Source organism: Micropterus salmoides, unplaced genomic scaffold, assembly GCF_014851395.1.
Source record: "Micropterus salmoides isolate LMB-PRFRI ecotype aquatic unplaced genomic scaffold, ASM1485139v1 Ms_hic_scaffold_21, whole genome shotgun sequence".
In the NCBI taxonomy this organism is placed as follows: domain Eukaryota; kingdom Metazoa; phylum Chordata; class Actinopteri; order Centrarchiformes; family Centrarchidae; genus Micropterus; species Micropterus salmoides.
This window is the reverse complement of record NW_024041262.1, coordinates 26,356,992-26,382,311: the sequence shown is the minus strand read 5'-3', so window position 1 is coordinate 26,382,311 and position 25,320 is coordinate 26,356,992. Positions and strand designations below refer to the sequence as shown.

Below are 25,320 nucleotides of genomic sequence, written 5' to 3'. Positions count from 1 at the left end.
AAACCACGTATAGGTGGTGTACTCACTGCCTTTTATGCCCTTACTAGTGAGACTAGAAAAGGGGATCACAACTGACACGCTGGTATTGGTTGGAATGCACACTTGTAGTCGATGTGTGTAATGATTGTTCTTTTGGCAAAACCCTGTCTCTGATACAGGTAGAGGCCAAACCCCCAGGTACATCAGCAGCATTACCACCCACGCCTTATGGGCCATTCCTCCCGCTTTGCTCACCTACTAAGGTTGGCAGCCCGTGGTTTTCTTCACTGACTTTCGGGCCTATCCAGGTTCTAAACGCCTGAATCCACCCTATTATCAGACTTTGGCTTGCCTTCCTTGGAGCATGTAACAGCAGAAATGACCTTTTTACAGTGAGTGAGGTGAATCCAGGTAGACCTCTCAGCTATTTTAATTGCTGTGGGGGTGGTCAACAGTACCTGAAAAGGTCCTTCCCACTTTGGCAAGTGCCAGTGCTTCTTCTTTATACTTCTTACTAATACCCAATCACCTGGCTCCACTAATTCAAGTGCCTGGTGGGAGACAGAAGATACGTCATTAACATTCTTTTGTTGTTGTTTTTCTATGATTTTTCTCATATAATCAGCCAAACATGAATCATCATCTGTCTCCCATTGGTTTTTAAACTGTGGTAGTCTATATGGTCGCCCGAAGAGAGTCTCGTTGTGCTCGTGATGTTTATATACATTTTCACAAGATCCAAGCATTTAGTCCACGGTCTTCCTGTTTCTTCCATGCACTTTTTCAATCTATTTTTTTATAGTTCCATTCATGCGCAATGGTGTTTTAACTTCATGTGGAACATTGTTCCTATTTTTTCGATTAATTGATTGACAAAGTGTGTTCCATTATCACCATAGATTGTTTCTGGGATACCATATCTTGGAATGATATCTTTGCATAATGCTTTCGCAACTGTTAGTGCGTCAGGATGTTGGGTGGGAAACAGTTCTATCCATTTTTTATTATCACTAGACAGTACTTTTTACCTTCGCTCTTGCTCAGCTCTATGAAGTCCATATGTATTATTTGGAACGGATACTGGGGTTCAGGAAACCGACCTCTCTTTGGGCGTAAATTACCTTGTGGATTATGTTTAGCGCAGGTCAGGCATGCTCTACAGAAATCTTTTGAAAAGGTGTTGAAACCAAAGGTAGTGTAGTAGTGTTGTACTTGAGTTACCATCCCTCCTGTTGAGACATGAGTTACTCCATGGCTCAATATCGCCGCCCAGTTATATAAGTTCTTAGGAAGTATAGGTTTATCAGCTGGTCAGACATAGAGGTCATCTTTCAGCTGTGCGCCATGACGTAACCAAACGTCTTTTTCAGTCTGGGGACTTTGTTGTTGCATGTCTTTAAGAATCGAATGGTCTAATACGTTGTGTGTTATTACTGCAAGAACATTGTGTTTCCCCGTAGCTGCTGCTTTAGCCATTCTGTCTGCAAAAGCGTTTCCTACAGACACCTCATCCGTTCCAGATGTATGTGCTGCACATTTGCAGATGGCTGCTGTCTCTGGGAGCTGTACGGCATCAAGCAGTTCAGTCAGAATTTTGGCATGTGTTACTGGCTTCCCTGTAGATGTTATCATGCCTCGATTTTTCCAGTACTGGGCAAACACATGCACAGTAGCATATGCATACTGGCTGTCTGTGTATATAGTGGCCGTCTTTCCTTTCATTAGTTTACATGCCTCAGTTAGTGCTATTAGCTCTGCTGCTTGTGCAGAGCAACTGGGTAGTACTTGTTCCGCTTTTAGTACTGCGGTCTTTGTCACCACAGCATATCCTGTTAATGTTTCTCCGAACACATTTTTTCGCGAAGAACCATCTACAAAGATAACTTCCCCTTCCTGGAGAGATTGATCTTTAAGGTCAAGTCTACTTTTAGCTGTTTCTTCAGCTACTGTCTGACAGTCATGCTTTTCTCCGTCGTCCGCTGTTGGCAGCAGCGTTGCCAGGTTCAGGGTGGTGCATCTTTCTATAGTCACATGTGGTTGTGACAGTAAAACTGACATACAGGAAAGATGTCGAGCGGGTGACAAAAACATCATGTTTGTCTGGAGAAGTAGAGCTGAAACCGTATGCGGGACTTTTAAGGTCAGGGGGTGAAAGAGTACTATTATAGCGCTTACTTCTACAGCCACTGAGGCTGCTATTACTGTGCGTACACAATGTGGTAATGCGCATGCCACACTATCCAGTTTAGAGGAAAAATATGTAATTGGTCTCATTTTATCCCCATGTTGTTGAGTTAGTACTGATGTCATAAACTGTCCCTTACAGTCCACCATCTGGACAAAGGGTTTGCTATAGTTTGGTAGTGCTAGTGCTGCACTGGACACCAAGACTTGTTTTATTTTACGAAAAGCTTCTTCAACTTCTTCTGTCCACTTTAGTAATGCGTTCATTTTAAGGTCTTCTTCATACATCAGCTTGCTTAAAGGTGATGTTATCTCTGCATAATTTGGCACCCAAGTCCTACAGTAATTTGTTAGGACTAAAAAGGACATCATTTGTTTCTTGGTCTGTGGTTTGGGTGCTTGGAGGACAGCTGCTTTTCTGTCCTAGATAAATGTCCTTGCCCCTGCACTCAGACTACGACTTAGATACTTCACTTCTGAAGTTGTTGCTGGACTCATCTGCTGCGTTGGCTGCAGAGGTCCATGAGCTGGCGTGAGGATTAGGGGGCTCCGTGACCTGACTGGCTGGCTCGTCCATCCTCCATGCAACGTCTGTGAATATCCTAAACAATGATAACTAAGTTGAAAAGCACATAAAGGCTGAGCTAGCTTTATTTTGTTGAATGTTAGATTAAATGTTCCATGTTTAAATAAAGTTAACCATTAGTTTTGTGTTCTCTCCAGGGTCGCTTACTTACGCTAACTTTAACATGATGCCGTTTTTCCAGACAGATTCTTGCTGCTGTTTGTCCACATGAGATGACGATTCTACACTACTGTCCTTTGTCATAAAGGTATATTGCAGTGTGTTGTTCTAAAGAATGTAGTAGTATTTAAACATTAAGTTGACACATTTCCTGTTATTTGCCTCCTTGTATGTTCTCATGTAACCAAGTTGTATAATTGTTAGCATAAAATCAAAAAATACATATAAAAAGGTAAAATTGAACACATTTTCATGCATGTTGTTCTGTTCTCACAATTTAAGAGGGACAAATCGTGTTGTTTCATTTATTTAGTTTACTTTATTAGGCATCAATCGATCCGTCTTGAGCAGACCTTTCATTTGATACCCTGCATGTCTATGTATCTCCAACGGATCGGCCAGAAATGGACAAAAAGACAGTGTATTAAAGCGGAACTTCTCATGCTCTGCAGAAAAAGCAAAGAGACGGCAGGCAGCTCATGGGTATTGTGCAATAATCAAGATGGCACCCGCTGGGACTTGGAGCGACAAAGTAGTCAGATTTTTGGATTTAAAAGGGCGAAAATTAAAAAATGCTCCTGGAGCCCCGTAGCACCCAGTACCGGGGGCGTCTGTTTTCAACAGGTTAAAGACAGAAAATGGAAAATCAGCTGTCATTCGTCAAGTAGCCAAGACAAGTATTTCGCATATTGAGCTAAGTGTGGCAGACAGGGTGGAGGCTTCATAGGTGGCCATGACCTCCACAACAACCGACCACTGAAAGAAATGTAACAAATATGAAAGTGCCTTTATGTGTCAAAAGTCATATTCAAGACAAAAATCTTGCACAGCGCTGTCTATTGCATTAACACTCAAGTCAAAACTAGCGTGTGGGGAGTTACAATGTTTAACGTAACATTAAGCTGTTAGGCAATAAAAGTTAACAGTTATGTCTGATGGTTTGCAAGCTAAATAGCTACCGTCATATGTAATTTAGCACTAGCTTATTAAGTTCTGACAAGTAATGTTATAATCAAGTGACAACCAAATAAACAACTCGTAACTATAGTTAGCCCATGTGAAAATCTAAATTCAGGTTCATTGATTTGCTTCGGACTGTTCATTTGAGATGTATTATGCATCTTTAACCTTGTGTACTATAATCTCAATAACAGATAAATTGTTATTTCAAGTTTTGTTGAGTAGTTTCAGGTTAACTTACCTCCAGTCTTCTGTCAAGCTGGTAATTATACGGCCACGGGCTACCAGCTACCAACCACCAACGTTGACTTGCCTCTGGGAAGTTTAGCCGATTAGCTACCTCCATGCAACACAGAGTACCATATTAGCTTGGTAGCCATAGGTGCATGGTTTCAGAAATCAAGAACCTCAGCTCCGTTAAAACAGCTGTTCAGAATTCAATGGGTGATGTCACAGACACTGTGTCGATTTTTTATACGTTCAATCATCAGAATACACACAGTAATGTGCGTGGCATATCGACACAAAGGAATCAGTCATCGGCTGTACAGACTTGACTTAGTGGGCGAGCCAAAACACATTGATTGACAGGTTGGGCTCGCAAAGGAAAAGCAATGACAATAGGTTTTGTAAGGAAAAGGCAAAAGCAAATGTATGTATTTATTCTTCAATTGATTTATTCTTTCTTTCTCATATTTCTGCATTTATTTATTTATTCTTTTATTCATTCATTCATTCTTTCTTATATTTCTGCATTTATTTATTTATTCTTTTATTCATTTATTGATTCTTCTGGCACTTTAGGAGTTCCATACAATTATGTGTATTTACAACATTTTTAAGAGATAACGTAAGACATTCACAGGAAGGACCTTCCCTCATTTCCCTCCCCCACATTTTTAATTACAAGCAACGTTTAAAGAGTGACTAAGTGGTAGTCTCCGCGACAGCTTTACACACACGACTCCAAAGACGAACCAGAAAGGTGGGCTATGTTTTGTCTTTTTTAATGAACAACTACAGAAAGAGTCACCGGGACAGCTACATATTCGCTTCCTGTTTTCAATAGCTGCCGTAGGAAGTTAGAGGATGTGTGGCGTGCCACTGAAATCGCCTCTGAGTTAAATTGTTTGTCTGTATATAATGTTACCGGAGTCTTGTCTAAGGAGAAACAGAAAGATCAAGTGGTTGGTGTTGCTCCTAACGAAGATGAAGGTGGGGGGAGTTGGTGAAGTAGGAGTAAAATAGGAAAGAAAAGGACAACTTATCACAGGAGTCAGAGGAAGGCAGGAAGGAGCGGGAGCTACAAAGTTAATGAGAGTGGATCGTCATCAGCCAGAGGAGTTTAAGGTTATCTTTAAATCAAGGGTGTCACTTTGTGATTAGACAGATTAGAGCTGTGACTAAACACTTAGCCCACAAGACCTGACAATGCAGCATACTGGGGTCACAAGAACAAGACTAGAAGATATTTTAATGCTACTTAAAATAATTATTCATTGATGAAATATACCAGAGGTCACTAATAGGCGGACCGCGGTCCGGATCCGGACCCAGCCGCTGTCCTCTCCGGACTGCCAACCTTCAGCCGATCTATTATTGAGACTTGCTGCTTATTATTATTATTATTGAGACTTAAGAATGTAGAGATTGTTACATGTACATTCCTTCCACGGGTTGTTCAGAACTAGAATCTCTCATAGATCTCCAATGCCAGCTGGCAGGACAAGCTAGAGCTCACGTTTCTCACTGAACAAGAGAAAGTAGGAAAGTGGTAGCTCTATAAGAGGGAATGAAAGATAAGAGGAGGCATTACAGCTGTTCATTTGCTAAGATGTGTCGAGTGTTTATTATAAAATTGCTTAAGACTGCACTTCATCACTTCAAGCTACACTTTTTATCAAATTTTTTCTAAAAATTAGTTTACATAATTTAGAATTTATTATTATTATTTATTATCCCTCCAGTTTGATGTGAAAACTGAAATATTGTTGTAGTGAACAACGGTGTGGATTTGTGAATTTTATATTGAATAAATTTGGAGCTACTCCAAATTCCTCTCTCCTCCAAAGAAGAAGGGGGGGTCAAAGTTGCTTTCTTTAAGTGCTATGCCTGGGCAGTTGATTGTAAAACTGGCACTGATCTACGAAGCTGATAACGCGGGGCCTGACTGTTAAACTGACAAAGGGACACAAACCAGCGATTAGCATTTCCCTGAACAGCCGATCAAAACTGCCCCCTCCCCACACATGTTTCTGTGGCAACTGACCTTGTTCTTTGTTTTACTATGCAATCAAAAGGAAAACCCCTGTCCCACCCAAGTGTGACATGATCCAGAGAGCTGAACTTTCAATAACAAAGACTGGAGTCTCCAAAGACTCAAAGCATTTAATTAAGTTTAATTAAATCTTTAGTTACTTGATTATGTTTGCCTCTATTTGAGTAGTTACGTTAACATGTTGTTGCTATCTGTTGTTGATATTAGTAGTGCTGAAAAGAAAGTTACTTGTGCAGTGTTTTTATTTTCAGCAAGACACTCCTTCATCTGATGTAATCAATGCTTGTTCATAATACTTTCCTACAAAATTCCTTTAGAAATGATGACAAAGGAATGTTTTACTATACTCTTAACTGCCAGCTTGAATTTAAGGATGAATCAACAATGTTCCCAGTTCCTAAGGAGAGACGATCTTGGATTTAATCCAAGCTTTCCTCATGTAACCCCAAGTGGACGAAATAAGTATTACATACCCTCATTGGAAATGCCGTTAAATGTATAAATATCCTGACCAATAATGTGACAATTGTTTCCTGTTACCAAATGCCTAGAACAGTACAACCGTTCAACCATTGAGGTTCGATTGTGGAAAATATTTGATTATAATACGTGCAAATAGATTTCTTTTCTTTTAGACATTGTGGTGTCCGAACGATAATGCAGCGATGATGTGTTGAGAAGAAATCCGCTTGACACTGTTCTTGGTTATAAAAGTTTATTACATCAAAGAATTCAGCATCAATTACAAGCTCTGCAGCAGCTTGGAGAGAGACCCAGCCTGATAACCACTCTGTCTCTCTGTACATCGAACACAGCTTATATAGGACATGTTTAGGTCTCTGCTAAAAACCATATAAGGGCACGGTGCTGTAAAATAAGTGTAACCATCTGTTAGACACCACAGAAGGGTACAGTCCCTTCATACACACTAATCTCTTTATACACACTAATCTCTTTATACACACTAATCTCTTTATACCTAATCTCTACTTCCCCTAACACTGCACCCATCAATCATTACTTCCCCATAAGGGTTCACTGTCCCTCTCACCAGCTGCAGAGCATTATGTTAAACTGTAATGGCCGGATGCACGTAATGGCCAGATGCACATATGTTATACACCACAACATTAAGTTTAGAAAGGCAGTCCCTCCGGAAACCTGAAACGCCCTCTGGGGAACCACGCCCCAGACAACAAAAGAGCGACACACGACGCCGTTCACTCTCTTCGCTCTCTTCTCTCTTCCACTCTTCTCTGCTCGGCTCTCGGAACGTGAAGTGCCGCGACATCAATCTGCCCCTCAGTTGTTTTATTTTCTTTATTTCTTTTGTTTGTTAAAGTTATGAGTCCGTTAATTTACACTGGACTAATTCAGGAACGACCAAGTTCCATTTTTAAGCCTTTTTCGTCGAGCCAACTTCACCGAGGTCAGACCAAGCCACGTGGTCTCGCCAGCGACCACGAAGGAAACCTGAAAACAGCCGAATTGCCAGACGGAGGAGGTGTTTTCTATCAGACACGGAGAACCCTGGAGAATCCCTAGCAAAAAAGCCAGGATCGGCAGCTAGCGTGGGACCCGTGCAACAGGCCAAAGCAGGCCGTAGATAAGCAGATATTTCCCTTTTAATGCCTAAACTCATAGCGTTAGTTTACTTTCATTAGTTCTTCTATGCCGTATGAGTCAAATGCTTCCCACAATTGAACCTCCATTTCTCATTGTTCAGCAATTGTTTATTTTCCCTGGATTCAACCACCTTTTTATCACATTAGTTAGAGAATAAATTCACTGTAATATAATCAAGAGCAGTGTGTGTTGCCTATTTCTACATCCCTGCCAAGAGAATTGACCCTTTAGATATGAGACTGACTGATTGATTTAAGATAATTGAGCGATTATTAACTAACTGATCACTAGTAATAATTGTATAATTATTCAAAACTACCTAGAGGTCCGGAGACTCTAGGATTATAACAACTCCAGTGGTGCCCTTAACGAGGAATATTGTTTTGATTTTATGAATATTAAAATTCATAATTGGGTATTAATTCTCATAAATTTATTAAAATGCATAACTAAATGTAGGTTTCCTACATTGTCAAAATATTGTCAGTTGTTGACTAAAAACATATGTTGATACAACTACATGTTATGGCCCTGAATGATAACGCAAGTTTGTCGTTTTGATGTTCCAGACCTTTGCTTCTGGAAATTTTCTCTAACTGGACCTCTTTGAATTCTAATTGAATACCTCTGAAATATACGATTACAGGGTTGGGGGATCCTCCCCCATAAGATTTTGAACATTAAACACTTAATTTCCTGCATTCTGGGGACATTTTCTGCACCAATTTATGGTGGAAATGTCTTTATATAAAGGAGAACACAAAATTCAGATGGCTGGTGACAATTCAGAATATAATATTAATATAATATTTCTTTTCTGAAACTGGAGGCAAGTACGGAAGAGACGATCGAGGAGCTGCAGTCGTTTATTGATTCATATTTCTATTCTACAATGTCAGACACGAGGGAGAGTAAACGCTGTCGACAGGAGCTAAACTCAAGTGAGCTTGAACTGGAGGAGTCCAAGTTATCCAAGGACGTACAAGCAATCCGCGATTCAATACAGACAATGCAACAACAACTGCAGAAACTCGACTTGTTGACAAAATTATCTGGCGATATTGAGGATTTAAAACAATCACTGGATTTTAGCTATGCGCAAATGGATGTACTCAAAGAAGAGAATGCGTCGCTTCGAGCTGAAGTGAATACACTGAAAAAGCATACACAGCAACTACAAAAAGACAATCACAAAACATCTTCAGATATCTTGGACTTACAGTGCCGAAATATGAGGGAGAATATCATCATCCACGGGATTCCAGAAGAAAAGGGGGAGACATATCAGGTAACAGAGCTTCTTACAAAAACTTTTCTGAAGCAGCAGCTCAAAATGAAGGATGGAGAGGTTGAATCCATTGCCTTTTCAAGACTGCACCGCTTTGGACAAAATAAAAAGCGACCTCGTCCAGTGGTGGCAAAGTTTATGGACTTTAAAAAGAAACTTTTCGTAATGGGAAGGGGAAAGGAGCTTAAAGGGTCCAACTTTTCCATCAGTGACCAATTTCCTATGGAAATAGTAAAGCGGAGGAAGCTCCTATATCCCATAATGGCGGAGGCAAGAAAGAACAATAAAAAAACTAGGCTGTCGATTGACAAGCTCTATATCGATGGTCGTTTATATAAAGACAAACAAATAACATACTGGTTATATGGGGAGACAAGCGGTGCAACTGGTGGTCCCAAGGAAAACAACGGTGCTCCGTGATGACGTCATCGAGACGACGTCGTCATGGGAACATAAAAGTGACAGAACTCAAGCTGATCTTTATATTCTTTTAGTAGGTATTTTCAATATAATGTGAGCAAGTTATTGTCAATTGATTTTTGGGGTAAAATGCTGGTGATAGGAATTTAATTTAGGTTATTAGTGGGTTTGTTTTCGGTTGGGAATTTTAGAAGCTTAAGAAGAGAGGAAGTTTAAGGATGGAAATGGGTGGTTGGGGGTGGGGGTGGGGTTGGGGGGAGAAGGGTAGAGTGTGGATGGGTAAGATCAAATTTGAGGATTATGTTCTGTTTGTTCTACAGGCTTATGTATGTTTTGTTGTGTGTGAATGTGTGTGTGTGAGTTGAGAAAATGTTAGGAATAAATATGTTAATGAAGAGTATTTTTAACTATCAAGAGAAATTTGATGGAAAGCTGTAATTTAGGAATCTCAACATATAATTGTAATGGTCTGGCAAATGTCTCCAAACGAAATGAGATCTTTACGTGGCTGAATGACAAGAAAGATACGCAAATTATTTGCATGCAAGAAACACATTCAAAATTAGAGAGCGAATTAAAATGGAAGTCAGAATGGGGAGGAGATATTTATTTTAATCATGGACTCAGTAATAGTAGAGGAGTAATGATTCTATTTAAAAAAAATGTAGATTACACAATTCATTCTATAAATAAAGATAAAGAAGGAAGATGGATAATAATAGATGTAACTATCTTAAACTTGCAAATAACTTTAGTCAATATATATGCCCCTAATGAGGACAATGCAATTTTTTTTAATGGAATAAGAGATTGTCTTAATGGAATAAAAAATAATCAAATTGTAATAACAGGTGATTTTAATACTGTTTAAGACATAAAAAAAGATCGTTTGGGTTTAAATAAATGTAATAATCATCCTCATGCACACAAGGAAATACAGAAGCTTATCATCATTATATCATTAGATCTTGTGGACATTTGGAGACTTAAAAACCCAGATACAATAAGGTATACATGGCGCAGAGGAAGGCAAGCCAGTAGAATTGATTACTTTCTCATTTTTTTTACTGGTGCCTAAAACCTTAAAATGCTATATTTCTGATCGTTTAAGATCAGACCATGCACTGGTTTTCTTGCAGATAAATAATTCACAATACTCTAAAGGGCGTGGCTACTGGAAATTCAACTTGTCACTCTTGCATGATGAAGCGTTTATTAATACAACCAAAAACTTATTAAAGAATTTTTTGAAAATAATGAAAATTCTTCAGATCCACACAATATTTGGGAAGCCTTTAAATGCTCCTTCAGAGGCCATACAATTAAAACGAGCTCATACAAACGAAAAATCAATTGGGAAATTATAGATGAAATAAATTAATTACATATAGTTATAGACAAAATATACAGTGGAAAATGAGCTTCGGATTTAAAGAAAACAAAATGAATTGGAGAGCCTCTATCGTGAACGTGTGAATGGAATTATTGTTAACTCACATGCGAATTGGATGAATAATGGGGAAAAATGTACAGCTCTATTTTTAAAACTGAATCAAAGAAATTTTGAAAAAAAAATATTATAAGTTTATATAAAAATAATGTTTTGGTAACAAACCCACAAGAAATATTACAGGAAGAAATAGAATACTTTGAATCACTATACTCTAAAGAGGAAGAATTACAGCATCCAAGCAATGTGATTGAACATGTGATTGAACAGTTCTTCCCTTCAGATAACGTTCCTAAGTTCTCCGCTACCCATCAGTTAAGCTGTGAGGGGGAAATAACAGAGCAGGAGTTATTAGAGGCTATTAACTCATTTGCATTGGGAAAATCGCCTGGCATTGATGGTATTCCAATTGAAATTTATAAGACTTTTTTTTAGAAGTAAAGAAACCTTTGTTGACCTCATTTAATTATTCATTTCAGAAAGGAATATTATCTAATTCCCAAAGAGAAGGAGTTATATCATTACTCTTGAAACAAAACCCAGATGGTAAATTTAAAGATCCAAATGCATTGCATTAAGAATGAAAAAAGGAATTGATAGTATTATAGGGAATGAGCAAGTAGGGTTTATAAAAGGAAGATTTATTGGTGACAATTTGAGACAGATACTTGACACTGTAGATTTCTATAAAAATACTCAACAACCAGGATTACTATTTATAGCGGATTTTGAAAAGGCTTTTGATAAAGTTAGATGGGAGTTTATTAAGAAATGTCTTTGTTATTTTAATTTTGGAGAGAATTTTATCAAATGGTTTGAGACGCTCTATAAACATACCAGCAGTAGAGTTATAAATAATGGGTATTTATCTACTGGATTTCCCCTAACACAAGGGGTTCGTCAGGGGTGTCCATTGTCACCATATTTGTTCCTGATATGTATTGAAATATTAGCAATAAAATTAGAAAGAATACAGATATCATAGGTTTGAAGCCAAATGGTATAGAGACAAAACTTACAATGTATGCTGATGATGCAACCTTTTTTATTCAACCAAAACAATCTACTTTGGAATCCTTGATTACAGATCTAAATATGTTTTCAAAAATATCAGGTTTGAAACCAAATTTTGAGAAGTGCCATATATTGAGAATAGGGACTTTAAATGGTACAGATTTCAATTTAAATTGTTCTGCTCCTATTAGATGGACAAATGGCTCTGTAGATATTTTAGGTATTCACATACCAGACAATTTCCAAAATATTGTCAAATACAATTACGATAAAAAAATGCAAAAAGTAGATAGAATTTTACAGCCATGGAGGAGCAGCTCACTTACATTACAAGGAAGGGTCACACTGATTAACTCATTGGTAATCCCCCAATTTGTTTATTTAATAATGACCCTTCCAACTCCTGACAATTCCTTTTTTAAATGCGTTGAACAAAGAATTTTTAAATTTTTATGGAATAGTAAACCAGATAAAATTAAGAGACAATATTTATACAATTCATATGAAAATGGTGGATTGAATCTAAAAAATCTCCAAGCAATGAATAGTTCTATAAAAGCTTCTTGGGTTAATAAAATATATAATCACAGAAAATGGCTTACCAGTAAAAGATTGTACACATCCTTTTATTTTTTTGGCTCAGATTTATTTCCTTTTTTTCAATTAAAACCATTACATATCAAAGGAATATTTCGGAATCAATTAAAAGAACTTTCACCTTTTTTTAAAGACGTACTTAAAGCATGGTTGAATTTTCAGTACCATCCTCCTGATACTTATGATATGCAGAATCAGTTACTGTGGATGAATTCTGAAATTACTATAGGAGACCAACCACTTTTGTGGAATATATGTATTCAAAATGGTTTAATTTTTGTGAATGACTTCTTAGATACGTCTGGTCACTTTATTTCATTTTATGATTTTTCAATACAATTTAATGAATGTTTGGATTTGTATCAATTCAATCAGATTGTCTCAGCAATTCCAATTGGCTGGAAACAAAAAATACAAAATAAACACAAGCAATTTGTTTGTCTCCCAAAAGTATGATGTAAAAAATGGTTATGTAATGTAAAAATAAATAAAATAATTTATAATTGGAAGTTGTATTCTGCAGGTTTTGCACTTTTTCCTCACAGGGTCTGCCAATACTGGGAAGATGAAATTAATTCACCAATTCCATGGAAAGAATATTTTAGATCAAATAACACTACAGTAGATTCATATTCAAGAATATTCCAATTGAAAAATTTTTACAAGATAACTGCAACTAAAAAATGTTATATTTATACCACATTGAAAATAGTCCACATTGCAGATTCTGTGAGGAAGAAGAGGAAGACCTATGGCATTTATTTTACTTTTGTCCATTTGTATATAAATTCTGGTCAAGTGTCCAAGTTTGGTTAAAGACGGCTAGGATAGAACTTACCATAACACCACAAACTATTGTACTTGGTCATTTTACCGATAGTGTTCTTTTGTTAAATACCATTTTATTAATAGGGAAAATGTTTATTTTTAAAACAAAAACATCATCAAGCTTGTGTTTAGATCACTTTAAGAATGTCATAAGGTCTCATCTTCTTTTGGAAAAGATAATAGCAGAAAGCAAAAATAAATTGGATGAATATAATAATAAATGGAATAATATTCTATGTGTATTATAATTAATTATATGAAATCTTGTAGTTTTTTTTTCCTATCTTTTTCATATTTATTCTTCTGTCGTAATATATTTTGTAAAAGTGTTAAAACCTTTTTTTTTTTTTTTTTCTCATGTATGTTCTGGGGTATGAATGTGAGCATAAATGTATAAGCATGTAGAGTTTCTGTAGATTTTGGTCTGTAAATTATATTTCTTATTAAATAAAGATAAAAATAAATAAATAAATAAAAACTCTCATAGCACTTACATTTCTTGTTGCAAGCTATTTTTCAGAACATTTTTAACAAATGCTGTTAGACTGGTGGTTAAATATGGCAGATGACATGAGGAGGGAGAAGCAAGTTGTTCCTCAAATATCAAGTGTGACAGAGGTAGTTGTAGTGAGTAGAGTTAATTTCTTTGCTTTCATTGTAGAAATATAAAACAGACCAATACAAGGTCCTTGGGATTGGAGGAGTTGAGCCAGCTACTCTCTATACCTATGTTTTCCAAACAGATGGAAGGGTGAATAACAGTGAAAACCGAACGGATATTGATGATGATATTTAGTCTGTTGATGTTTGGATCCTGCAGTGGAATGCCAGAAGTTTGGTTGCTAAAGGACAGAAATTAAAGAGGTTTGTGTTCAAAGAAAACCCACAGTTAATATGCATACAGGAGGCTTGACTTAAACCGTCTTTAGATTTTGTGATACCATGATATGTTTAGGTAAGCCTAAAAATTGTCTTCTGGAGGGGGGTGTGCAATATTTGTTAAAAAAGGCGTTAAATATAGGCAAGTAAATGTAACCTCAGGGTTTAAATGTGTAGCAATTGAGGTATGCAGCACAGCAGGAAGGTTCACGTTGGTCTCTTTCTATAATCCTTGTCTTCAGCTGGAAATAGATGAGTTAGATGGAATACTGGATCAGGTGAGACCTCTAGTGGTGTGGACAGGAGCTTTTAATGCTCATAATCTCTGTGGAGAAGCAGAATTAGAGATGGTAATGGTGTTTTAATAGAAGATTTTATAGATAAATATAATTTGGTGGTGTTAAATGATGGAAGACCGACTAGGTTTCAGGTGAACGGTGGGAGCTTGTGATGTATTGATTTATCAACCTTTGTGTCAGGTGAACTTGCTAGGTGTGGGAATTGGGATCATATGGAACTTAACACCTTAGAGAGTGATCACTTCTCCATTGTAAGTAAATGTGTTTTACAGGTGGAGAAGGAGAGAGAGGTGAGGGGGTTTAATTTTCTCAAAGCAGATTGGGATAAATTCAGAGAACAGTTGAAAGCAAGTTTAGGAAATGCATATGGATACAGGAGCACATTCCCCAGTAAACAGTGTCTCGTAACGTCTATTAGACACACCTAGAAGCCAGTTATCCCCATACTCGCCATCTCTCAACTTGGGAAAAAGAGCACTGTTCCTAAAGTTGTGCACTGATCCCTTATATTTGGCTACAGTGTTCATAATGAAACCTTTGGAGTCACAACTAACCAGCACATTTATGGAATACATGTGCTTTCTATTCCTGTACACATGCTCAGTTTTTGGGGTGGTACAAGTTGCTCATGCTTGGCGAGCTCGGTGACCGTCAGGCTGTGATCGGGAGTAAATCAGCCCCCCGACACATTTCTGACACATCGCCGACGTCTGCCAGATATCTAGCACGCCAAATACCTGCATGTGCTAATCCATCCTTTCACCCATATTCTTTGTCTTTATAATTGCTATCTTTATAATAACAAAAAACAGCTGTTTTGTGTGTAGGTTTGCACGCTTCCCGTTTCACATTTCACGTGGGTTTTCTTGACAAAACGTGATTTGGAGACCAGCGTCCTTGTTAGCTCGTGTAGTTTGTGACCCTCTGTCACTGATCAGTCACGTAGTGTGAACGCCACAACGACTTCAGACTCCCGTCACATGATGACAAATTGTGTAGTGTGAACAGCACGGTCATCAGCCGACGCTGAAAGTCGTGTAGACTCTTTGGAAAGCAGCCACTGTGTTAAAACCTTTCTATTTTCATTTAGTGCGTCCAGAGTACGTGGCAGCCAGCAGCTCCAATATGGCATGGCTGGAGAGAAAAAATGTGCGTGTTATGTGTTCCTTCTTCCAATACACCTGTGTCTACATCTCGTGACGATAACAGCAGCCATCTCTGCGGAGCACTTGACGGTTTGCATCTTCCTTTCAAACATATTAAATATAGATGCTGTCGCAATTACTTGAAATTGCTTTTAGGCTTGAGAGATCAAATTGCATGCAGTAAATAAATGTATTTGCATGTTCCCATCCCATTATTTTTCACACTAAAATTGAAACACCCCATATTGGATATTCATTAAGGCAAACGTGTTTTTACTCTCAGAAACTTTCAATGAATCAGGCCGTCACAGTATACCCACAGTGTCCCCACAGTTAACCTACATCTTGCCCACTGTGGGCCCCATTAACAGCTGAAATGTGTGGCCCTGGTGGGCTGTCACTACACTGGTGTGTAGTGGCCAAGGGTGTCGCTTTGTGTTGAAAAGTGGTGGGGGGAAAGGGCTCAGATTAGGGGTGTGATGATATACATAGATCACAAGACATGACGTTGAACAAGAACAAGACAAGAAGTTTATGAACTCTATTTTGTAAGAAATAGGAAATGCTGAAATAAAGGAGTGAGGGCACTGGGGGTCCTCGCCCAGAATTTATGGTGGAAATGTCTTTATTTAAATAAAGGGATTCAAGAAATTCTGCTGGCAGGTGATAATTCATAAATATAAAAATATAAAGAATATAATGAATCAGAAATCAGTATCAAGACTTTATTGTTCCCCAGTATCAGCATTATAATAATGCATATTAAAATGCATAGTATAATGCAGTAATCAGCTTCTTGTTTTTCTTTAGCGTAAGTTACTTTTTTCGACAATGCACATTTTTTTTCTTCTATATTTAAATTGCAATGCATGTTCTCTTATTGTACATATAAACCTTTCTCACAGCATTTGTATTTGTTAGTTTTTTTAAAACAAATGCTTTCAAAAAGTTGTGTCAAAAGGTGTGGTGTGAACATGCCCTCAGCGCATGGGCGTAAATTTCATCTCACAGTAGGGTGGAACAATAAATTTTCTCAAGAGAAATTTTTGAAGGAGACACAATTAAAACAGCCAAAATTTTACAGGTATATAGAGGATGTCTCTCACATACATAGATACATACATGTATATATTGGATATTTAACGGCAGCAGGCCAACTGATCATAAAGCGCAAAACCCAACAGTAGATCTACAGTATCAGCCTAATATCGGTTCACACACAGGATTATCGCTGTAGTAAGAGATGCACAGATTACATTTTTCCTGGCTGATTCCAGTTACTGATTTTTTAAAAGGTCTGACCTGCCGATTCTGATTTTGACTCCTGTGACAGGGACAGCAGGCAGTGGACCAAACCACTATGAGGCAAGAGAGGGGGGACTCAAAATGTTTCTAAACTTACAACGCACTTTAATTGCGTTTGTATTGTTACTTGTTATTGTTACCATTTACACAATTAGTATATATCATGATATTATATGATGGTTTTTAAGGGGGGGACACCCCTCAGATAGGGGGGGACTTGACCTGAAGTCTGACAGTTTCCTGTCTCCGAGGACAAACTGTACAGAAACAGAGGGACCTAAAAATCTTTAGAATTTTACTCTGTTACTGGGAGTTGGCTCCCAGTGTTAAAAACTCTAAATTCATACTGCTTAAGAAAGCCTTAATTAAGTATTCAAGGCTGTGTGGTCACTTTGTTTGACAGGTTGGAGAAATGGCTTCAGATAACATGGAGGTTGCTGCTCTGGGTCGACCTTTCACCCTAGGAATGCTCTATGATGCTCGGAAAGATCAGCTGATTCCAGGTAAGACTTGACATTCACAGTCTTGACATATTAAACAAATACTATCTAAAATAAAAGTATATCTGCCAGTTACAGCCCTGATTACAAGAACGTTGAAACGATTTCACAAAGCTGTAACACTATGTTAACCTTTTAGCGATGTTGATATATTGATGGTCGATATATTATCCTGCAATAAATAAGAAAATGTAATTGTCATTATTGTTTTAGAATTTCAGACCATAATTCTGTCTGTGGAGCCATTTTACAGTGACTGAGGTTGTCGTATGAATCCCGAATGTGACGGTTTTAAATTAGTAAAATATTCTTTTGGTCCTAAAGAAATGAGGCAGTGAGGTTAGCAGAAAAACAGATGTATTTTGTGTATTTTTGATTGTGTGTGCAACCATACCTCTCATGTCCTCTCTGACTGGAACTTCAGAGCCATGGCGGAGAGAAAGAATTAGTGTGATTACATTTCACTTCAATGGCGACAATGCTGATAGTGAAAATATGACTGTGTTCTGAAATATTTCAGTACTGTTAAATGTTTTCAAATCCTCCCTTTTTATCTGAAGTCTACAGGCACATACAGAAAGTTTGTTGCTTGTTACACAATCTTATAATTATTTTATTAATTAGGTTCATTTCAGAGAATAAATCAGGCAACAAATATATTCTGCAGCAACATGCAGAAATCTAAATGTTTATCCTTTGTGTGACTTTATGTTAAGAAAATTAATTTCCAGCTTTATCAGATGACTGATGTTTTCCACTTTCTGTAGGTTTGACTTTGTGGGATGATAAAACTCTAAAAGAGAACACAGTTGAAATCTCTCAGCACAGCAGTGCATTTCAAATTTCTGCATCTGACTCCATTGGATCCAAGTCCTTTCTGCTGGATGTTGATGCTTCTCTGAAGGCCAGTTTCCTGAGTGGACTGATTGAAGTTGGAGGATCTGCCAAGTATCTCAATGATACGAAGAAATTTAAGAATCAGAGCAGAGTGACGTGTCAGTACAAAGCTACCACACACTTCAAGCAATGGACAATGACTCAGCTTTTAACCATGAGTTCCCAACAGACTGATGTTATTAAGAAGAGCTCTGCAACTCATGTAGTCACAGGCATCCTTTATGGAGCAAACGCTTTCTTTGTGTTTGACAGTGAGAAGTTAGACGCCAGCAGCGTTCAGAACATCAAGGGCAAAATGGAAGCTGTGATAAAGAAGATTCCCTCATTTAATATTGAGGGGAAAGTTGACATCAAGCTGAATGAAAAAGACAAAGCTCTGACTGAGAAATTCTCCTGCAAATTCTACGGAGACTTCATTCTCGAAAGCAACCCTACAACATTTGTAGATGCAGTGAAGACCTACATACAACTTCCAAAGCTGCTGGGAGAAAGTGGGGAGAACTGTGTTCCACTGAAGGTCTGGCTGATGCCACTGAAGAATTTGGATTCCAGAGCTCCTGTGCTGATGAGAGAGATCAGCGTTGGACTAGTGAGAAAGGCTGAAGATCCTCTGGAGGACCTGAATCATCTGGAAAAATTATGCAACGATTTGCTGGATGACAAAGTGGTTCAAGATTTTCCTCAAATCAATGAAAAGTTGAGAAGTTTCCAAAAACTGTGTCATTATTATGCATCTGACCTCAGACAGACCATGGAGAAGAAAATTCCCTCCATCCGTGATGGTAAAGAAGACGAGAGCGAATTAGGAAAAGTCTTTGAAGACAGAGACAAGTCACCGTTCAGCCATGACAAACTAACCACGTGGATGGACCATAAAGAGAGAGAAATCAACGTCATCAGGTCCTGTGTAGAAAAGATGGAGGGAACACAGATCGTCCACAGTCAGTCAGAGCTGGACAGAGAGGTTCTTGCTGCAGATGTGGAGGATGCTCTGTGCTTTGTTTTCACCTCCCTGCAGAGTGCTGACCCCTGCCTTGATGTGATGACCAAATACTTGGATTCACTAAAGTTAGGAAGTACCAATGAAGAGCTGTGGTACTACTCATATGAAGTTTTAATCAGAATGAGAGAAAAAGCCAAAGCTTTCCAGGATCTTGCCAAAGCACTGCAGAACAACAACCGATTTTGTTTCCTCACACAGGAGCAACCATCTACCATTACAAGGAGGGCAAACTGGTCACTGATGACTTTTCAAAGCCTGACCCCCCTCCTGTGGAGAAAATCACAGACAGAAGAGATCTGCTGTGGTGTAAGTACTTTATTTTCACAGTTACAAATTATAACAAATGACTGTCCTTCAGGAACCTGATTGGCCGTAAGAAATCTCAAGTAAAACGTTCTGATACAGCTCTTGGAATTTTCTCTGAAACACCAGAGAGTCACAGCTACACACTGATAGCAATAATATACTCAAGTATCTCAACATTGTACTGAAGTAAAGTTCTTGAGTAAATAGTTTCTTTCCACCACTGTCTACTGTCTAAATATGAGTCTAACCTTTAAAATATGTTCATAATAATCCACAAATGTAACTGTTGAACCTAGAAAGATGCTTATAACCACGATGACGTCTCATTCTCTCCATCAGACTCCTGTGATCTCACTCTGGACCCAGACACAGCGAACAACTACCTCACTCTGTCTGAGGGGAACAAGAAGGCAACTTATGGAGCAAAGGAGTCATATCCTGACCTCCCGCAGAGATTTGATTATTTCCATCAGGTTCTGTGCAGAGAGGGGCTGACTGGGCGCTGCTACTGGGAGCTGGAGTGGTATGCTGCTTACTCTGATGGAGATGTTGCTGTTGCAGTTACCTACAAAGACCTGCCGAGGAAAGGAGAAGATCACAGGTGCGCGTTTGGACACAATAGCTTGTCCTGGAGTTTAGGCCAGAGCTGGTCTCCACCAAATGCTGTTCTCACTGCATGGCATGATGCTCGGTCCTGCAATCCTCCTTTTCCTACTTCTGGCTGCACCAGACTGGGAGTGTATCTGGACTGGCCTGCTGGCACTCTGTCCTACTATAATGTCTCAGCTGACACACTGAGTCACCTTCACACCTTCCGCAACAAATTCACTGAGCCAGTTTACCCAGGCTTCTATATTAAGAATGAATCCAGCAACATGTTTCTGTGTCTGTAATCTGCACCTCATGATTCACTTCAAGTTCAGTTTGATTACAAAATGATTATTTCACATGTTGTTATTGTGAAGAACAATCAAGTTCAGTTCAGTTTGATCACAAATTAATTATTTCACGTGATTATTTCACCATCATGATAGTAACATAACAATTTAATATAATGCGTTCTCTTTTTGACAACGCAAAATATCTAAACACAAAATACAACTTATATCAAATTGAACTAAATACAGCTCTCCCAATGATCCACATTATCATCATTATCATTATTGTTATTATTGTTGTTTATTACTGAGACTCACAAATCTCTGCTTATTCGATTCACTTTGAACATTTTAAAGATTTGTAGTCACAGACTGTAGTTTGTACACATCTTTCCTCATCTATGCTAATATGCAACAGGGAAACACAAAGCCATGTTTCCGTGAAAGCTTCTATGTGATTTATATAATTAGTAAAGCTGCATGAACGTGACAGAATTGAACAAAACTTTCACAATATCCCTGAAATAGATTTTGCACTCTCTTGAGTTTTTTCCCCCCATCTGCCTTGACCGATTGGGGGGAAGGAGAGAGAGAGAGAGAGAGAGAGAGAGAGAGACTTTCCTATATATTTTATTTTTTATTTTACTTATTTTACTTTTTGTCTACGCTGTGGTTGTACCTTCCTGTATGCTAATTAACATAAAATATGATATACCACTACAATTTTATATATTTGCACACAGTTACTCAGCTCATTAAAAATAAACTGACACATCATTACTGGTGTAGAATTGTGATTCATTGACTCAATGCGATCAGTTGATTTTCTAATCCTAAAGTCTGCTGTCTCACTTTATCTGTCAGCTTGTGCTGAAATTCTGAATTCTTAAAATCTGTTTAGACTTCATACAGGCTGTTTAAAGGTTGAAATATTTGTTTTAATTCCAGTCTTTTGATTCCAAAGAAGCGTTTCATTTGTCAAAAGTGACACCATGAACATGAACTGTGACATTTAACCAATCAAGACCTTTCTTATAGTTCAGTGGATTTTCAGACAGTGGTGGAATGTAATGAAGTACATTTACTCGAGCACTGTACTTAAGTACACATTTGAGGCACTTGTACTTCACTTGAGTATTTTATTTTTAAGCCACTTTCTTCTTCCACCCCACTACCTCTCAGAGGACAGCTGTAGTTGCTTTACAAAGTAATAATTTTACACACAAAACATGTAAAAATATCGCCTAGTATAAAGTATATATGGTAAGTACAGCTGAAATGATTGATCAGTCAATTAGGCAACTGGCAGAAAATTAACTGAGGACTAATTAGGAAATTGTTTACATTTTGAAGATTTGCTGCTTTTCCTCTGCATGACAATGATGTTTGTTAGTAACGTTGAGCTTTGGACACAACAAGCGTTGTGAAAGTGTCACTTTGGGCTCTGGGTAATAATTAATTTCCCCAGCTCCTGAGCAAATGATTGTTTAAAGAAATAATCATTTGCTATCTTCAGTCTCCTCATGGAACCAGAGTTACCTCAAGAGGACAAAAGAAGTATTACATGCCATCGTTTTGAAATGCTGTTTAATCTTACTGTTTATTGTTCATAATATGATGCCATGTTCGTATAACTTGCTCTCATATATTTAAGTAAGAATGTGTAACAGCAAATATTATCCAGGAAATATTGAGTTAAGTCTCTTTCATTCTGAAATCCTGAAAATGTGTTTAACTGGTAACCATTCCAATCATTACAACGATTAAGTAATTGTTTCCTTTCCTTTTTATCAAATGCTTGAAGCTAAGAACGGTATCACTGTTATGACAATTAAGGTTTGATTGTGGGAAGACATTTGATTAAAATACGTGTAAATAGATTTCAAAATAGACATAACTTATCAGACCGAAAGCCCTCCCTCTCAAAGGAAGAAAGCACTTGCTTTTTCTTTTCTTTTCTTTGTTAGAAGTTATCAGACCGTTAAGTCACACAATTTTAATTCAAGAACGACCAAGTTCTTTTAAGTTTTATTCAGTCGAGCTAACTTACACTGATCCCGCCCGGAGCCCGGACCCAGCCATGTGCGTCCGTTACGCGAGCAGTAACAAAGGACAATCAAACCTTTAACCCAAGCCAAGGTTAAAAGCCTACCACTGCAAGTTTTCTTCAATAAGCAGACCAAGACGGCGCTCCGGAGCAATTCCCTGGCAGAGAAGCGACCGACCGACGGATTTAAGGCCACTGACCAGCAACCCGGCTGGGAGAAACGACAAGCAGTAAGACCAAACCAAGGCTTTCTTTGATCAGTGATGTCCAATAGTCTGTTAATCCGGTCTCTTTAATCCTTGAAACTCAACGCATTTATTTCACCTCAGTTATCTAATGAATTTCACCGTAATTACAGGAATTGTGTGTGTGTGTGTGTGTGTGTTATTTAACTCCAAGTCCCTGCCACGAGAATTTACCCCTTCGATATGAGACTAGTGAATAATTGTGTAATTATTAAATTATAACGTTACTCAGGGGTCCGGAGACCCTGAGCGAACTGAAACTCCGGTGGTGCCCTTTTTCGAGGCATGAATTAATATTCCCTGAATTTTAATAATTTGTATTACAAAAGTAGGTATGCTACAGCTTACATCCTCCAGGTAAGTGGGTGGGTCCTTTTTCCCTCACACGGCTTAGGACCATAGTCATTGGACGTTTGTTAGGTTTCTTCGTCACCCAGTTAGGAAGGGTGTACCATTTTTTTTCTGAGTTACTTTTGATCAGACAAAAGAGCGCCGTTCTCAGACGTGAACCCCCCCCTTCAATCTACAGGAACAAACAGTCTTTGCTCTAAACTAATCATACAGAATTTCAGGGGTTGTCTCCACAACGGTCGACATCCAATCTTAGGTGTGTATGAAACAGCTAAAACAAAAGAATTTTTAGACCCTACGTGGATTTCGGGGGCTCGATTTGGCTGTGAGGGAGACTCCGACCAGAGTTCACTCTGTGACAGAGTGGAAGTGGAGAAGGACTGGTTTCGGAAAGGCCCATAGAAACCTGCATTATCATGCACCTTGGTGAATTTTTGTTCAAGCTGTCTCGTCGTGTGCTGTCTAATGTTTGTAAACGTCCGTTATTTTGTTTTAGTGACTGATGTTTGTTTTATTGTTTGTTATTGATTACTTTGTATTTAAAACCTTCTAAGCTCTGGTTTGTCAATTCATATTTTGAAGTTCATATTGCATCTTTTGAGTGTACCTGCATGCATCGCTTTTATTGTGGTTTAGCTTTTATTGAGCCAGACTAATTAAAATACTCTGTATTCTTTTATGTCTGCTTTGCATGTTTCAGTTAGTGTCTAATAATGCAGCACAATATTTTCTTATTGAATCCTTATTTCTATAAACATTAGTGTCCCTCATGTCTTTGTCTTGCTCATCTTTCAGTGTAGTGTGTTTTAAACAGTATCTGATAATGTTTGATGTCCTGAATGACGTTTTTACACTTTAACATTCTCTCACTGCGTAACTGATAAATCTCTATCTTAATGTGACACCATCGGTTCTTCTTTGAGAAGTTTAGTGAATATGGACAGAAGCAGTGCTTTAAGTGGTGGGAAAACTGCACTTCCCACGGGCATGCACAATAATTTACGCACTGATTTTAGCGATGTTGATATACTGGTAGTCAATAGGATATTTTATCCTGTAATAAATAAGAAAGAGTTAAAGGGACATTTCAGACCATCTGTCTGTGGAGCCATTTTACAACAGCCCTGTCCGTGTCTGGGGTTGTGCTGTGAATCCCAAATGTGATCTAAGTTAGTAGACGAATGTATGAAGTCTGGCCGAAGTGAGGGACGGCAGCATAATGCCTGTTGGCTGTCTCATTATTTCCCTTTTCTTTACAGAAAAAAATATAATCTGATTGCAGACCTCTTTCCTGATGATTGTTGCACGCCTGCCGAGCTATAATAATAATATAAAATGCTTTAATATTTTTTGTGGGGTTCATCAATGGTGATAAATGATTTCAAGTATATATTTAATGAACGTCCGGTGTCATTATTATTTTATTATACTTAGTAGAAGCAGCATTCCTTGAGATTCAGTTGAAATATACCTGACAACTATGTTTGATCAGTGAGCACAGCAAAGTGTCTAGAAAGGACCTTAAGAGGTGAATGCAAAATTCGGCACAACAGAGGATGAAGGCTACCTGCCGAGATTTGCCTCCACCTCTTTTCTCAGCATAAATGAGCGTCACCAACGCGTGGTGCATGAAATTTTCGGCAGATGGGCAGAATTTGCAGCAACCAGAAATTCGTGCATTAAAAAGCTAAGCTCTTTCATACTTTGTATTGCAACTGTTGCACTATAATTTCTCTCAGATTAGGGGTGTAACAGTACACACAAATCAGTTAAGTAAATGTATAATGTCACAGTTTGGTTTGTTTTTGGTAGAGCAAGGAGAAAAAAGCAAAATCTAAAAACGTTTTAATTATATAGTGGTTTACTGAACACACTGGGGGCTCTCAAGTATTCTACGGCTGTAAAGACGTGTTTGTAGTTGTAAAATTTTCAGATAATAGTTGTTCAGAAACTATTTTGATGTTCAAGGCTTTCATTTTGAAATCTTTTCTGTTTCCTTCCTTCAGTTCATCTTGTCCGAACTATTATGTTTTTACTATTGCTGTTCCATACTGCTTCTGCCATGGTCCTATTTGATCATATGTTGCCTTGTTTCC

General features: G+C 38.1%; 1 pseudogene; it reads left to right on the top strand.

Moving 5' to 3' along the window:
• The first annotated feature begins 4,772 nt into the window (after window positions 1–4,772).
• On the top strand, window positions 4,773–21,428 carry LOC119916608 (annotated as a pseudogene).
• Window positions 21,429–25,320: the final 3,892 nt, after the last annotated feature.